Raw genomic sequence first — 13,945 nt, 5'->3', positions numbered from 1 at the left:
AGAAACCTTGGTGCACTCTTGCTAAATCTGCTGGAATGTGTCTTCTATTGTGCCCAAGGTGGTTGTGTATTTGGGGACTCAGGGAAGCAAGGGAGCAGTCTAATGCACTGCAGTGCTAAGAGAGGCATGCCTTTTTCAGAAAAAAGTTCAGGTTTTCTGCCAATCAGAAAAAAATAGCAATGCAATCAGGCCAAAGGCAGAACACACATGCCAGTGAGTCTCTGTGGCGCAATTGGTTAGCGCGTTCGGCTGTTAACCGAAAAGACGCTGCTGTTTTGGGCACAAAGACACAGAGTGTTCCACTCAGTAAACCTGAGTCATTTCTCCTGTGTTCTCTGGGTTCAGCCTACTGTCCCCTTTTAACACAAGTGCGCAACTGTGGCTTTCTCCTCATAGCAAGTTATGCCTACACAGAGGGCATTTGGTGCACTGTTGATGGGCTCTGTCCTCTACTAAATCCCCTGTGTTTGTGGATTAGGGGAGGTAGGGAAGTGCTTGATACCCTGATTTGCTGTGGGAAAAAGAGCTATTTTAGAAATATTTTCAGGTTGCCTGGGGAGCATGAGCAAACAGCACACCAATCAGGCCCCAGTGTAAGCACTGCATGAGTCTCTGTGGCGCAATCGGTTAGCGCGTTCGGCTGTTAACCGAAAGGTTGGTGGTTCAAGCCCACCCAGGGACGATGCATTTTGGCTCAAAAATTCAGCATGACCAACTATGAACTTCTGTTTACCTCTCGCAGGTCTCGTCTGCTGACGTCCAAAAAATCCAATAAACTGCAAGCAATTCTTCTCGCTTGCTTTAGTTTTTCAAAACTTGCCATTCAATTCATAAACATCAAGACTTCATGGGAAGGGTTTGGCTGCAGCGTGTACTGATGCCCAGAAGGAAGCTATCCTAGCCAGTCTACCTAAAGAAGCAATGAGGCTCTGCAGGTGCATGTACGTCTCCTACCTTTATTCTGTCATCAGACACACCAGGTGAACTGCCGCAAGGACCTCGTGGCGCAATGGTAGCGCGTCTGACTCCAGATCAGAAGGTTGCGTGTTCAAATCACGTCGGGGGCATATTTGCTTTTCCCAGTCTGAAATATAAAATTGCTCTTCAGTATCTCGTTATTTCAACCTGACTGCATCTTTGTGCTCTGGGCCTAGTTGTTCTGGCGTTTCGAATGTAGGCTTTGCAGCAGGGAAGTATCATATTGACAGACACCCATGAAGGACATGGTCAACCTTTAAAGCAGGCCAATCTCTATGTTTTACTGGATGCAGCAGAAGTATTTCCTCTTTACCATCTCTTCAAGTGGGCCTGACTGATGTGCTGTTTTGTGCACGCTACGTGGGCTTTGTAAAGCATACCTCTGCCATTTGCATGGCCTCCTAGCGCTGTCAATATTTTCGTGTAATCGCTGAATGCTGCACTGTCCTGGGAACTCTAGGTGTGACTAAAGGATATATACTGGGGCCCCGAAAGGGGGTCGGCAGTCTAGTGGCAATGCCCATCACTTTGCAGTTTGGGTTTGTGAGTTCAGGTACCGGTCTGGTGTCGGAAACCTGTAAGCGCCCTCCCAATCAACTGTCGGTCCTGGATTGTGAGGGTTTCCCCTTATACTGGTCTCAGAAGACACATTTCCATTTTACTTTTTCACTCTCGCATTGCCTATTTCTCTCTCTCTCATAGTTACATTATAGACAAGAGAGACATTGTCAGGGAGAGGGCTTCACAGCACCTTCCCCCCTTTCCCTAAGTGCATTGCAAGGGGCTCTGGGAGGCGTGCACATTTGTCTGAAACACAAAGATCCACTGGCAATAAAAAGCGTAGGTCCCTAGTTTGCATTTCTTAGAATTTGAGGTGACACTATGAGTTGTCTCGGGCGTGACTGTACCTTTCATAGGAGATGTGCTAATCCCCAAACCCTCTTCCTTTGTCCCAGTAATCTGTCTTAGTGCCTCTAGCAAGTTGTTTTCTGAAACAAAGCTTACCTGAACATCCTGTAAAATTGGTAACTTTTCAGTAGCAGTACAGTGCAGTATATAGCATTCCTGTTGCACACAGCATCTAGATCCAAAAATTGCTTACTCTACCCCAGAAATTAGAATTCACCCAGTCAAACAGAGGGATCTATAAAGAGCATGGCAAGTAGTTAACATAAGCTACTTCCCCCAAGTTCTCTTGGTGCACTCTGCTGCCCTCTTTTAACAGAAGAATGCAACTGCAGGTCTTGCTTCTCAGCAAGGTACCTACATATAGAAACCTTGGTGCACTCTTGCTAAATCTGCTGGAATGTGTCTTCTATTGTGCCCAAGGTGGTTGTGTATTTGGGGACTCAGGGAAGCAAGGGAGCAGTCTAATGCACTGCAGTGCTAAGAGAGGCATGCCTTTTTCAGAAAAAAGTTCAGGTTTTCTGCCAATCAGAAAAAAATAGCAATGCAATCAGGCCAAAGGCAGAACACACATGCCAGTGAGTCTCTGTGGCACAATTGGTTAGCGCGTTCGGCTGTTAACCGAAAAGACGCTGCTGTTTTTGGCACAAAGACACAGAGTGTTCCACTCAGTAAACCTGAGTCATTTCTCCCGTGTTCTCTGGGTTCAGCCTACTGTCCCCTTTTAACACAAGTGCGCAACTGTGGCTTTCTCCTCATAGCAAGTTATGCCTACACAGAGGACATTTGGTGCACTGTTGATGGGCTCTGTCCTCTACTAAATCCCCTGTGTTTGTGGATTAGGGGAGGTAGGGAAGTGCTTGATACCCTGATTTGCTGTGGGAAATAGAGCTATTTTAGAAATATTTTCAGGTTGCCTGGGAAGCATAAGCAAACAGCACACCAATCAGGCCCCAGTGTAAGCACTGCATGAGTCTCTGTGGCGCAATCGGTTAGCGCGTTCGGCTGTTAACCGAAAGGATGGTGGTTCAAGCCCACCCAGGGACGATGCATTTTGGCTCAAAAATTCAGCATGACCAACTATGAACTTCTGTTTACCTCTCGCAGGTCTCGTCTGCTGACGTCCAAAAAATCCAATAAACTGCAAGCAATTCTTCTCGCTTGCTTTAGTTTTTCAAAACTTGCCATTCAATTCATAAACATCAAGACTTCATGGGAAGGGTTTGGCTGCAGCGTGTACTGATGCACAGAAGGAAGCTATCCTAGCCAGTCTACCTAAAGAAGCAATGAGGCTCTGCAGGTGCATGTACGTCTCCTACCTTTATTCTGTCATCAGACACACCAGGTGGACTGGCGCAAGGACCTCGTGGCGCAATGGTAGCGCGTCTGACTCCAGATCAGAAGGTTGCGTGTTCAAATCACGTCGGGGTCATATTTGCTTTTCCCACTCTGAAATACAAAATTGCTCTTCAGTATCTCGTTATTTCAACCTGACTGCATCTTTGTGCTCTGGGCCTAGTTGTTCTGGCGTTTTGAATGTAAGCTTTGCAGCAGGGAAGTATCATATTGACAGACACCCATGAAGGACATGGTCAACCTTTAAAGCAGGCCAATCTCTATGTTTTACTGGATGCAGCAGAAGTATTTCCTCTTTACCATCTCTTCAAGTGGGCCTGACTGATGTGCTGTTTTGTGCACGCTACGTGGGCTTTGTAAAGCATACCTCTGCCATTTGCATGGCCTCCTAGCGCTGTCAATATTTTCGTGTAATCGCTGAATGCTGCACTGTCCTGGGAACTCTAGGTGTGACTAAAGGAAATATGCTGCGGCCCCGAAAGGGGGTGGGCAGTCTAGTGGCAATGCCCATCACTTTGCAGTTTGGGTTTGTGAGTTCAGGTACCGGTCTGGTGTCGGAAACCTGTAAGCGCCCTCCCAATCAACTGTCGGTCCTGGATTGTGAGGATTTCCCCTTATACTGGTCTCAGTAGACACATTTCCATTTTACTTTTTCACTCTCGCATTGCCTATTTCTCTCTCTCTCATAGTTACATTATAGACAAGAGAGACATTGTCAGCGAGAGGGCTTCACAGCACCTTCCCCCCTTTCCCTAAGTGCATTGCAAGGGGCTCTGGGAGGCGTGCACATTTGTCTGAAACACAAAGATCCACTGGCAATAAAAAGCGTAGGTCCCTAGTTTGCATTTCTTAGAATTTGAGGTGACACTCAGAGTTGTCTCGGGCGTGACTGTACCTTTCATAGGAGATGTGCTAATCCCCAAACCCTCTTCCTTTGTCCCAGTAATCTGTCTTAGTGCCTCTAGCAAGTTGTTTTCTGAAACAAAGCTTACCTGAACATCCTGTAAAATTGGTAACTTTTCAGTAGCAGTACAGTGCAGTATATAGCATTCCTGTTGCGCACAGCATCTAGATCCAAAAATTGCTTACTCTACCCCAGAAATTAGAATTCACCCAGTCAAACAGAGGGATCTATAAAGAGCATGGCAAGTAGTTAACATAAGCTACTTCCCCCAAGTTCTCTTGGTGCACTCTGCTGCCCTCTTTTAACAGAAGAATGCAACTGCAGGTCTTGCTTCTCAGCAAGGTACCTACATATAGAAACCTTGGTGCACTCTTGCTAAATCTGCTGGAATGTGTCTTCTATTGTGCCCAAGGTGGTTGTGTATTTGGGGACTCAGGGAAGCAAGGGAGCAGTCTAATGCACTGCAGTGCTAAGAGAGGCATGCCTTTTTCAGAAAAAAGTTCAGGTTTTCTGCCAATCAGAAAAAAATAGCAATGCAATCAGGGCAAAGGCAGAACACACATGCCAGTGAGTCTCTGTGGCGCAATTGGTTAGCGCGTTCGGCTGTTCACCGAAAAGACGCTGCTGTTTTGGGCACAAAGACACAGAGTGTTCCACTCAGTAAACCTGAGTCATTTCTCCCGTGTTCTCTGGGTTCAGCCTACTGTCCCCTTTTAACACAAGTGCGCAACTGTGGCTTTCTCCTCATAGCAAGTTATGCCTACACAGAGGGCATTTGGTGCACTGTTGATGGGCTCTGTCCTCTACTAAATCCCCTGTGTTTGTGGATTACGGGAGGTAGGGAAGTGCTTGATACCCTGATTTGCTGTGGGAAATAGAGCTATTTTAGAAATATTTTCAGGTTGCCTGGGAAGCATAAGCAAACAGCACACCAATCAGGCCCCAGTGTAAGCAGTGCATGAGTCTCTGTGGCGCAATCGGTTAGCGCGTTCGGCTGTTAACCGAAAAGTTGGTGGTTCAAGCCCACCCAGGGACGATGCGTTTTGGCTCAAAAATTCAGCATGACCAACTATGAACTTCTGTTTACCACTCGCAGGTCTCATCTTCTGACGTCCAAAATATCCAATAAACTGCAAGCAATTCTTCTCGCTTGCTTTAGTTTTTCAAAACTTGCCATTCAATTCATAAACATCAAGACTTCATGGGAAGGGTTTGGCTGCAGCGTGTACTGATGCACAGAAGGAAGCTATCCTAGCCAGTCTACTTAAAGAAGCAATGAGGCTCTGCAGGTGCATGTACGTCTCCTACCTTTATTCTGTCATCAGACACACCAGGTGGACTGCCACAAGGACCTCGTGGCGCAATGGTAGCGCATCTGACTCCAGATCAGAAGGTTGTGTGTTCAAATCACATCGGGGTCATACTTGCTTTTCCCACTCTGAAATACAAAATTGCTCTTCAGTATCTCGTTATTTCAACCTGACTGCATCTTTGAGCTCTGGGCCTAGTTGTTCTGGCGTTTCGAATGTAAGCTTTGCAGCAGGGAAGTATCATATTGACAGACACCCATGAAGGACATGGTCAAGCTTTAAAGCAGGCCAATCTCTATGTTTTACTGGATGCAGCAGAAGTATTTCCTCTTTACCATCTCTTCAAGTGGGCCTGACTGATGTGCTGTTTTGTAAAGCATACCTCTGCCATTTGCATGGCCTCCTAGCGCTGTCAATATTTTCGTGTAATCGCTGAATGCTGCACTGTCCTGGGAACTCTAGGTGTGACTAAAGGATATATGCTGGGGCCCCGAAAGGGGGTCGGCAGTCTAGTGGCAATGCCCATCACTTTGCAGTTTGGGTTTGTGAGTTAAGGTACGGGTCTGGTGTCGGAAACCTGTAAGCGCCCTCCCAATCAACTGTCGGTCCTGGATTGTGAGGATTTCCCCTTATACTGGTCTCAGTAGACACATTTCCATTTTACTTTTTCACTCTCGCATTGCCTATTTCTCTCTCTCTCATAGATACATTATAGACAAGAGAGACATTGTCAGCGAGAGGGCTTCACAGCACCTTCCCCCATTTACCTAAGTGCATTGCAAGGGGCTCTGGGAGGCGTGCACATTTGTCTGAAACACAAAGATCCACTGGCAATAAAAAGCGTAGGACCCCAGTTCGCATTTCTTAGAATTTGAGGTGACACTATGAGTTGTCTCGGGCGTGACTGTACCTTTCATAGGAGATGTGCTAATCCCCAAACCCTCTTCCTTTGTCCCAGTAATCTGTCTTAGTGCCTCTAGCAAGTTGTTTTCTGAAACAAAGCTTACCTGAACATCCTGTAAAATTGGTAACTTTTCAGTAGCAGTACAGTGCAGTATATAGCATTCCTGTTGCGCACAGCATCTAGATCCAAAAATTGCTTACTCTACCCCAGAAATTAGAATTCACCCAGTCAAACCGAGGGCTCTATAAAGAGCATGGCAAGTAGTTAACATAAGCTACTTCCCCCAAGTTCTCTTGGTGCACTCTGCTGCCCTCTTTTAACAGAAGAATGCAACTGCAGGTCTTGCTTCTCAGCAAGGTACCTACATATAGAAACCTTGGTGCACTCTTGCTAAATCTGCTGGAATGTGTCTTCTATTGTGCCCAAGGTGGTTGTGTATTTGGGGACTCAGGGAAGCAAGGGAGCAGTCTAATGCACTGCAGTGCTAAGAGAGGCATGCCTTTTTCAGAAAAAAGTTCAGGTTTTCTGCCAATCAGAAAAAAATAGCAATGCAATCAGGCCAAAGGCAGAACACACATGCCAGTGAGTCTCTGTGGCGCAATTGGTTAGCGCGTTCGGCTGTTAACCGAAAAGACGCTGCTGTTTTTGGCACAAAGACACAGAGTGTTCCACTCAGTAAACCTGAGTCATTTCTCCCGTGTTCTCTGGGTTCAGCCTACTGTCCCCTTTTAACACAAGTGCGCAACTGTGGCTTTCTCCTCATAGCAAGTTATGCCTACACAGAGGGCATTTGGTGCACTGTTGATGGGCTCTGTCCTCTACTAAATCCCCTGTGTTTGTGGATTACGGGAGGTAGGGAAGTGCTTGATACCCTGATTTGCTGTGGCAAATAGAGCTATTTTAGAAATATTTTCAGGTTGCCTGGGGAGCATAAGCAAACAGCACACCAATCAGGCCCCAGTGTAAGCACTGCATGAGTCTCTGTGGCGCAATCGGTTAGCGCGTTCGGCTGTTAACCGAAAGGTTGGTGGTTCAAGCCCACCCAGGGACGATGCGTTTTGGCTCAAAAATTCAGCGTGACCAACCATGAACTTCTGTTTACCTCTCGCAGGTCTCGTCTGCTGACGTCCAAAAAATCAAATAAACTGCAAGCAATTCTTCTCGCTTGCTTTAGTTTTTCAAAACTTGCCATTCAATTCATAAACATCAAGACTTCATGGGAAGGGTTTGGCTGCAGCGTGTACTGATGCACAGAAGGAAGCTATCCTAGCCAGTCTACTTAAAGAAGCAATGAGGCTCTGCAGGTGCATGTACGTCTCCTACCTTTATTCTGTCATCAGACACACCAGGTGGACTGCCACAAGGACCTCGTAGCGCAATGGTAGCGCGTCTGACTCCAGATCAGAAGGTTGTGTGTTCAAATCACAACGGGGTCATACTTGCTTTTCCCACTCTGAAATACAAAATTGCTCTTCAGTATCTCGTTATTTCAACCTGACTGCATCTTTGTGCTCTGGGCCTAGTTGTTCTGGCGTTTCGAATGTAAGCTTTGCAGCAGGGAAGTATCATATTGACAGACACCCATGAAGGACATGGTCAACCTTTAAAGCAGGCCAATCTCTATGTTTTACTGGATGCAGCAGAAGTATTTCCTCTTTACCATCTCTTCAAGTGGGCCTGACTGATGTGCTGTTTTGTGCACGCTACGTGGGCTTTGTAAAGCATACCTCTGCCATTTGCATGGCCTCCTAGCGCTGTCAATATTTTCGTGTAATCGCTGAATGCTGCAGTGTCCTGGGAACTCTAGGTGTGACTAAAGCATATATGTTGGGGCCCCGAAAGGGGGTCGGCAGTCTAGTGGCAATGCCCATCACTTTGCAGTTTGGGTTTGTGAGTTCAGGTACCGGTCTGGTGTCGGAAACCTGTAAGCGCCCTCCCAATCAAGTGTCGGTCCTGGATTGTGAGGATTTCCCCTTATACTGGTCTCAGTAGACACATTTCCATTTTACTTTTTCACTCTCGCATTGCCTATTTCTCTCTCTCTCATAGTTACATTATAGACAAGAGAGACATTGTCAGCGAGAGGGCTTCACAGCACCTTCCCCCCTTTCCCTAAGTGCATTGCAAGGGGCTCTGGGAGGCGTGCACATTTGTCTGAAACACAAAGATCCACTGGCAATAAAAAGCGTAGGTCCCTAGTTTGCATTTCTTAGAATTTGAGGTGACACTCAGAGTTGTCTCGGGCGTGACTGTACCTTTCATAGGAGATGTGCTAATCCCCAAACCCTCTTCCTTTGTCCCAGTAATCTGTCTTAGTGCCTCTAGCAAGTTGTTTTCTGAAACAAAGCTTACCTGAACATCCTGTAAAATTGGTAACTTTTCAGTAGCAGTACAGTGCAGTATATAGCATTCCTGTTGCGCACAGCATCTAGATCCAAAAATTGCTTACTCTACCCCAGAAATTAGAATTCACCCAGTCAAACAGAGGGATCTATAAAGAGCATGGCAAGTAGTTAACATAAGCTACTTCCCCCAAGTTCTCTTGGTGCACTCTGCTGCCCTCTTTTAACAGAAGAATGCAACTGCAGGTCTTGCTTCTCAGCAAGGTACCTACATATAGAATCCTTGGTGCACTCTTGCTAAATCTGCTGGAATGTGTCTTCTATTGTGCCCAGGGTGGTTGTATATTTGGGGATTCAGGGAAGCAAGGGAGCAGTCTAATGCACTGCAGTGCTAAGAGAGGCATGCCTTTTTCAGAAAAAAGTTCAGGTTTTCTGCCAATCAGAAAAAAATAGCAATGCAATCAGGCCAAAGGCAGAACACACATGCCAGTGAGTCTCTTTTGCGCAATTGGTTAGCGCGTTCGGCTGTTAACCGAAAAGACGCTGCTGTTTTTGGCACAAAGACACAGAGTGTTCCACTCAGTAAACCTGAGTCATTTCTCCCGTGTTCTCTGGGTTCAGCCTACTGTCCCCTTTTAACACAAGTGCGCAACTGTGGCTTTCTCCTCATAGCAAGTTATGCCTATACAGAGGACATTTGGTGCACTGTTGATGGGCTCTGTCCTCTACTAAATCCCCTGTGTTTGTGGATTAGGGGAGGTAGGGAAGTGCTTGATACTCTGATTTGCTGTGGGAAAAAGAGCTATTTTAGAAATATTTTCAGGTTGCCTGGGAAGCATAAGCAAACAGCACACCAATCAGGCCCCTGTGTAAGGACTGCATGAGTCTCTGTTGCGCAATAGGTTAGCGCGTTCGGCTGTTAACCGAAAGGTTGGTGGTTCAAGCCCACCCAGGGACTGTGCATTTTGGCTCAAAAATTCAGCGTGACCAACTATGGACTTCTGTTTACCTCTCGCAGGTCTCGTCTGCTGACGTCCAAAAATCCAATAAACTGTAAGCAATTCTTCTCGCTTGCTTTAGTTTTTCAAAACTTGCCATTCAATTCATAAACATCAAGACTTCATGGGAAGGGTTTGGCTGCAGCGTGTACTGATGCACAGAAGGAAGCTATCCTAGCCAGTCTACTTAAAGAAGCAATGAGGCTCTGCAGGTGCATGTACGTCTCCTACCTTTATTCTGTCATCAGACACACCAGGTAGACTGCCACAAGGACCTCGTGGCGCAATGGTAGCGCGTCTGACTCCAGATCAGAAGGTTGTGTGTTCAAATCACAACGGGGTCGTACTTGCTTTTCCCACTCTGAAATACAAAATTGCTCTTCAGTATCTCGTTATTTCAACCTGACTGCAGCTTTGTGCTCTGGGCCTAGTTGTTCTGGCGTTTCGAATGTAAGCTTTGCAGCAGGGAAGTATCATATTGACAGACACCCATGAAGGACATGGTCAACCTTTAAAGCAGGCCAATCTCTATGTTTTACTGGATGCAGCAGAAGTATTTCCTCTTTACCATCTCTTCAAGTGGGCCTGACTGATGTGCTGTTTTGTGCACGCTACGTGGGCTTTGTAAAGCATACCTCTGCCATTTGCATGGCCTCCTAGCGCTGTCAATATTTTCGTGTAATCGCTGAATGCTGCAGTGTCCTGGGAACTCTAGGTGTGACTAAAGGATATATGTTGGGGCCCGAAAGGGGGTCGGCAGTCTAGTGGCAATGCCCATCACTTTGCAGTTTGGGTTTGTGAGTTCAGGTACCGGGCTGGTGTCGGAAACCTGTAAGCGCCCTCCCAATCTACTGTCGGTCCTGGATTGTGAGGATTTCCCCTTATACTGGTCTCAGTAGACACATTTCCATTTTACTTTTTCACTCTCGCATTGCCTATTTCTCTCTCTCTCATAGTTACATTATAGACAAGAGAGACATTGTCAGCGAGAGGGCTTCACAGCACCTTCCCCCCTTTCCCTAAGTGCATTGCAAGGGGCTCTGGGAGGCATGCACATTTGTCTGAAACACAAAGATCCACTGGCAATAAAAAGCGTAGGTCCCTAGTTTGCATTTCTTAGAATTTGAGGTGACACTCAGAGTTGTCTCGGGCGTGACTGTACCTTTCATAGGAGATGTGCTAATCCCCAAACCCTCTTCCTTTGTCCCAGTAATCTGTCCTAGGGCCTCTAGCAAGTTGTTTTCTGAAACAAAGCTTACCTGAACATCCTGTAAAATTGGTAACTTTTCAGTAGCAGTACAGTGCAGTATATAGCATTCTTGTTGCGCACAGCATCTAGATCCAAAAATTGCTTACTCTACCCCAGAAATTAGAATTCACCCAGTCAAACAGAGGGATCTATAAAGAGCATGGCAAGTAGTTAACATAAGCTACTTCCCCCAAGTTCTCTTGGTGCACTCTGCTGCCCTCTTTTAACAGAAGAATGCAACTGCAGGTCTTGCTTCTCAGCAAGGTACCTACATATAGAAACCTTGGTGCACTCTTGCTAAATCTGCTGGAATGTGTCTTCTATTGTGCCCAAGGTGGTTGTGTATTTGGGGACTCAGGGAAGCAAGGGATGTAAGAGGAATCAATTCAGCACTACAGCCAAGTCAACGCCTAGTCTAGAATACTGAATGAAAACCCTTATTGATATATCTTTATGTCCAGTTCATGCGTTCTGGATGACTAACCCTATATAACACCCCTCTGTTGGAATCCCCCTGACCCCACTGAGCCAAGAAGTAGTTCCGTTTTGCAAGTTAAAAGGTTTAATTGATACTTTAAACAATATAGATATATATATCACACTTTATAATAAATTAATAATTGAATATCACACTTAATCTGATATGATAAAGATTAACAACGGAGAATCTGGCACAAGCACACTTCTTTATAATCACTAAGGAGTTGACATGAAATGGATAAGGTAGCACACTGGTAAATAGGGACAGAAGAATAATGTGGTAGAGAATGCTTTATAGATTTCGGAGGGATGCAATGTTGAATGAAATGCAGTAAAGAAAATAACTTGATAGGATTTCAGCAAAAGACAATGTAATCACTTTCTTAGACAATTCACCCCCCCCCCTTTTATGCAATGCAAGGAAATGGAAGGAAGCACACAGTTCTCAGAAATGCAATTCAAACGTAATTCAGTTCACCCAGCAACTTAGACTACAGACGTTGAAAACACAGGCAAAATGCTTTTATATGTGCTGGCAATTAAGTGAAAAATATGCTAAATTTGCTTTTAATTCCCTCTAGAAGTTCAGGGTGAGTGGTATCTAGTTAATATTAGTCCAGGCTCACTTTAGCAAGGATCTAGGGTGTAACTAGCAGGTTAAATGAATTTTTAGCAACTGAAAGCAAGAAGCTTCTGTTTTCACACGTGGAGAAATTTGCAAATCGCGGCAAAATTCGCGAGTGCGTTTTTCACGATTACGGCAAAACTATAGGGGGTAGGAATGCGGTTCTAGGTTCGTAGGAAAGCCACGATTCTCAGCCTTCAGGGGAAAGTTACTGCAAGTCTCTAGCACAAACGGTTGCGGAGATATGAGCGATTAAATAAAGGTCGTTTTTCAGATTTGAAATTTTAAAGTTCAAAAAGACAAGTGCAGCTTGCAACTAGAAAATGACAGGTGACAGTTAGGAGACAGTTCTACTTAGATTAAAATAGATTTGAATTATATTATTTTAACTAAGAGATTGGTTCTGCACAGTTTTCTAGGTACTCACACTATATTCTTGAGTGAAATGGGCCTCGCCATGGATCTGGTCAGGTTTTAGACGGGACTCTGGTCTCTGCACTTCACAGTGATCTGGGTCTGCTCTCTCTCTGGATTCTGAAGATTGAGGGATTTAAAGTCTGGATCTTTCTGCACAGCTTTCTCCGGAGATTGATGGAGGTAAAGTATGGATTTTCCCGGCAGAGCTTCCAGCTGCAAATGGATTGGAAAGTCTCTATCTGTCCTGTCTGTCTGCTTTTATGTGTTTAGAATGTGGGTGTGTTCTAGCATCACTGACCCTACCTCTCTCTCAGCTTCTAATTGGTCAAACTTCCATTTCTCATTTGATTGGGGGAGCTAAGTTGTGTCAGAGTGATGTCATTTTACAGCCTGCAGAAAGTCCACTCCTCCTGTCAACTTACACACAAATCTAGATTTGAACCCAAATACATATTTGCAGAGGTACATGTTGTTTTAAAATCATCTTCACCCATCATGCATTACAGGAGGTATACCCTGTTCAAACTCTGCTCTTCCTGGGGGCTTGCATTCAGAAATGGCACATATTTCACTTTTTAACTGATTTTGCAATTCCGGACATTGACCCAAATTTACACACATGTGCGCAAGGAGTATGGACATTAGTTGATGAAGTGTCTGATTTTTCACAAGCACACATTTTGAGTAATATCCTCTTTTCCGCTAAAACCCCCCTGAACATGCCACCGGTTCGAAAAACCTCTTAAAATGTGGGCAGAAAAATCACAAGAATTATGGTATCATTTAAATAATTTTCACAAGTCCGTACTATGAGTTATTCATCTTTTTCTAAAACCATATTCTGGCTATAGAGGTGTGTCTTTTCAGGTCACATGGTACAGAAACCAGTCTTTCCAGTTTCTGCCAAGCTCAGAGACCCTGCCCCTCCCAGCTTCTGCCAAGAGGAAGCTCCATTTACGACTCCCGCCAATAAAACATTTGCCTGAGTCAGGAGAGGGCTTTGTTCAATTTCCTGCAGAGCCCAGGTAATTCAATCAGGGAAGTGTCATATCCCTTTTGGTGTGAGCAGCAAAAGGGCAGCTAGGCCTGGGAACACAGCTGTGACTCAAGTTTCACTCCTGATGGGGGTAGTTGCCAGGCAGAATTCAGTTCCTTAAGCCAAGTTTCAGATAAAATGTCACTTTTTGTTCCCCAGTTCCTGCATTCAAATAAAACTAAACATTTTTACATATGCAGCTAGAATGCTGATTCTAAGTTTAAAACTATGACATTTAAACAATTGCAACCTATGTGACACTCAAAAGTAGGTCACTCAGTCAATTTAAACATTTAGATTTTTTTTAGTGTCTTTCAGTCCAAATTTACTTAAACTGCTGAAATCCACAGCGCAGCCAGTCTTGTTATAAACCTTCAAGTCACTTCAGAATATAACTTTAGATTGTATCCACCTCTCAGTAAGTCTTTCTTTGGCCTGTT

At 45.1% G+C, this 13,945-nt stretch overlaps 9 non-coding genes across 9 annotated transcripts; all 9 read left to right on the top strand.

Annotated features, from left to right (window-relative positions):
- Nucleotides 1-608: 608 nt before the first annotated feature.
- Nucleotides 609-682, top strand: TRNAN-GUU (transfer RNA asparagine (anticodon GUU)). The gene has a single exon. It is a non-coding gene; the product is annotated as a tRNA-Asn (tRNA).
- Nucleotides 683-995: 313 nt separating this feature from the next.
- Nucleotides 996-1,067, top strand: TRNAW-CCA (transfer RNA tryptophan (anticodon CCA)). Its single transcript has one exon. It is a non-coding gene; the product is annotated as a tRNA-Trp (tRNA).
- Nucleotides 1,068-2,857: 1,790 nt separating this feature from the next.
- On the top strand, nucleotides 2,858-2,931 carry TRNAN-GUU (transfer RNA asparagine (anticodon GUU)). The gene has a single exon. It is a non-coding gene; the product is annotated as a tRNA-Asn (tRNA).
- Nucleotides 2,932-3,244: 313 nt separating this feature from the next.
- On the top strand, nucleotides 3,245-3,316 carry TRNAW-CCA (transfer RNA tryptophan (anticodon CCA)). Its single transcript has one exon. It is a non-coding gene; the product is annotated as a tRNA-Trp (tRNA).
- A 1,790-nt stretch (nucleotides 3,317-5,106) lies between these two features.
- On the top strand, nucleotides 5,107-5,180 carry TRNAN-GUU (transfer RNA asparagine (anticodon GUU)). Its single transcript has one exon. It is a non-coding gene; the product is annotated as a tRNA-Asn (tRNA).
- A 313-nt stretch (nucleotides 5,181-5,493) lies between these two features.
- TRNAW-CCA (transfer RNA tryptophan (anticodon CCA)) lies at nucleotides 5,494-5,565 on the top strand. The gene has a single exon. It is a non-coding gene; the product is annotated as a tRNA-Trp (tRNA).
- A 1,770-nt stretch (nucleotides 5,566-7,335) lies between these two features.
- TRNAN-GUU (transfer RNA asparagine (anticodon GUU)) lies at nucleotides 7,336-7,409 on the top strand. The gene has a single exon. It is a non-coding gene; the product is annotated as a tRNA-Asn (tRNA).
- A 313-nt stretch (nucleotides 7,410-7,722) lies between these two features.
- On the top strand, nucleotides 7,723-7,794 carry TRNAW-CCA (transfer RNA tryptophan (anticodon CCA)). The gene has a single exon. It is a non-coding gene; the product is annotated as a tRNA-Trp (tRNA).
- A 2,176-nt stretch (nucleotides 7,795-9,970) lies between these two features.
- TRNAW-CCA (transfer RNA tryptophan (anticodon CCA)) lies at nucleotides 9,971-10,042 on the top strand. The gene has a single exon. It is a non-coding gene; the product is annotated as a tRNA-Trp (tRNA).
- The last annotated feature ends 3,903 nt before the right edge of the window (nucleotides 10,043-13,945 follow it).

The sequence above is a fragment of the Ambystoma mexicanum genome, chromosome 11, assembly GCF_040938575.1.
Source record: "Ambystoma mexicanum isolate Mex_15411 chromosome 11, UKY_AmexF1_1, whole genome shotgun sequence".
Lineage (NCBI taxonomy): Eukaryota > Metazoa > Chordata > Amphibia > Caudata > Ambystomatidae > Ambystoma > Ambystoma mexicanum.
The sequence above is the reverse complement of the archived record's forward strand: the minus strand, read 5'-3'. Positions and strand labels throughout refer to the sequence as shown.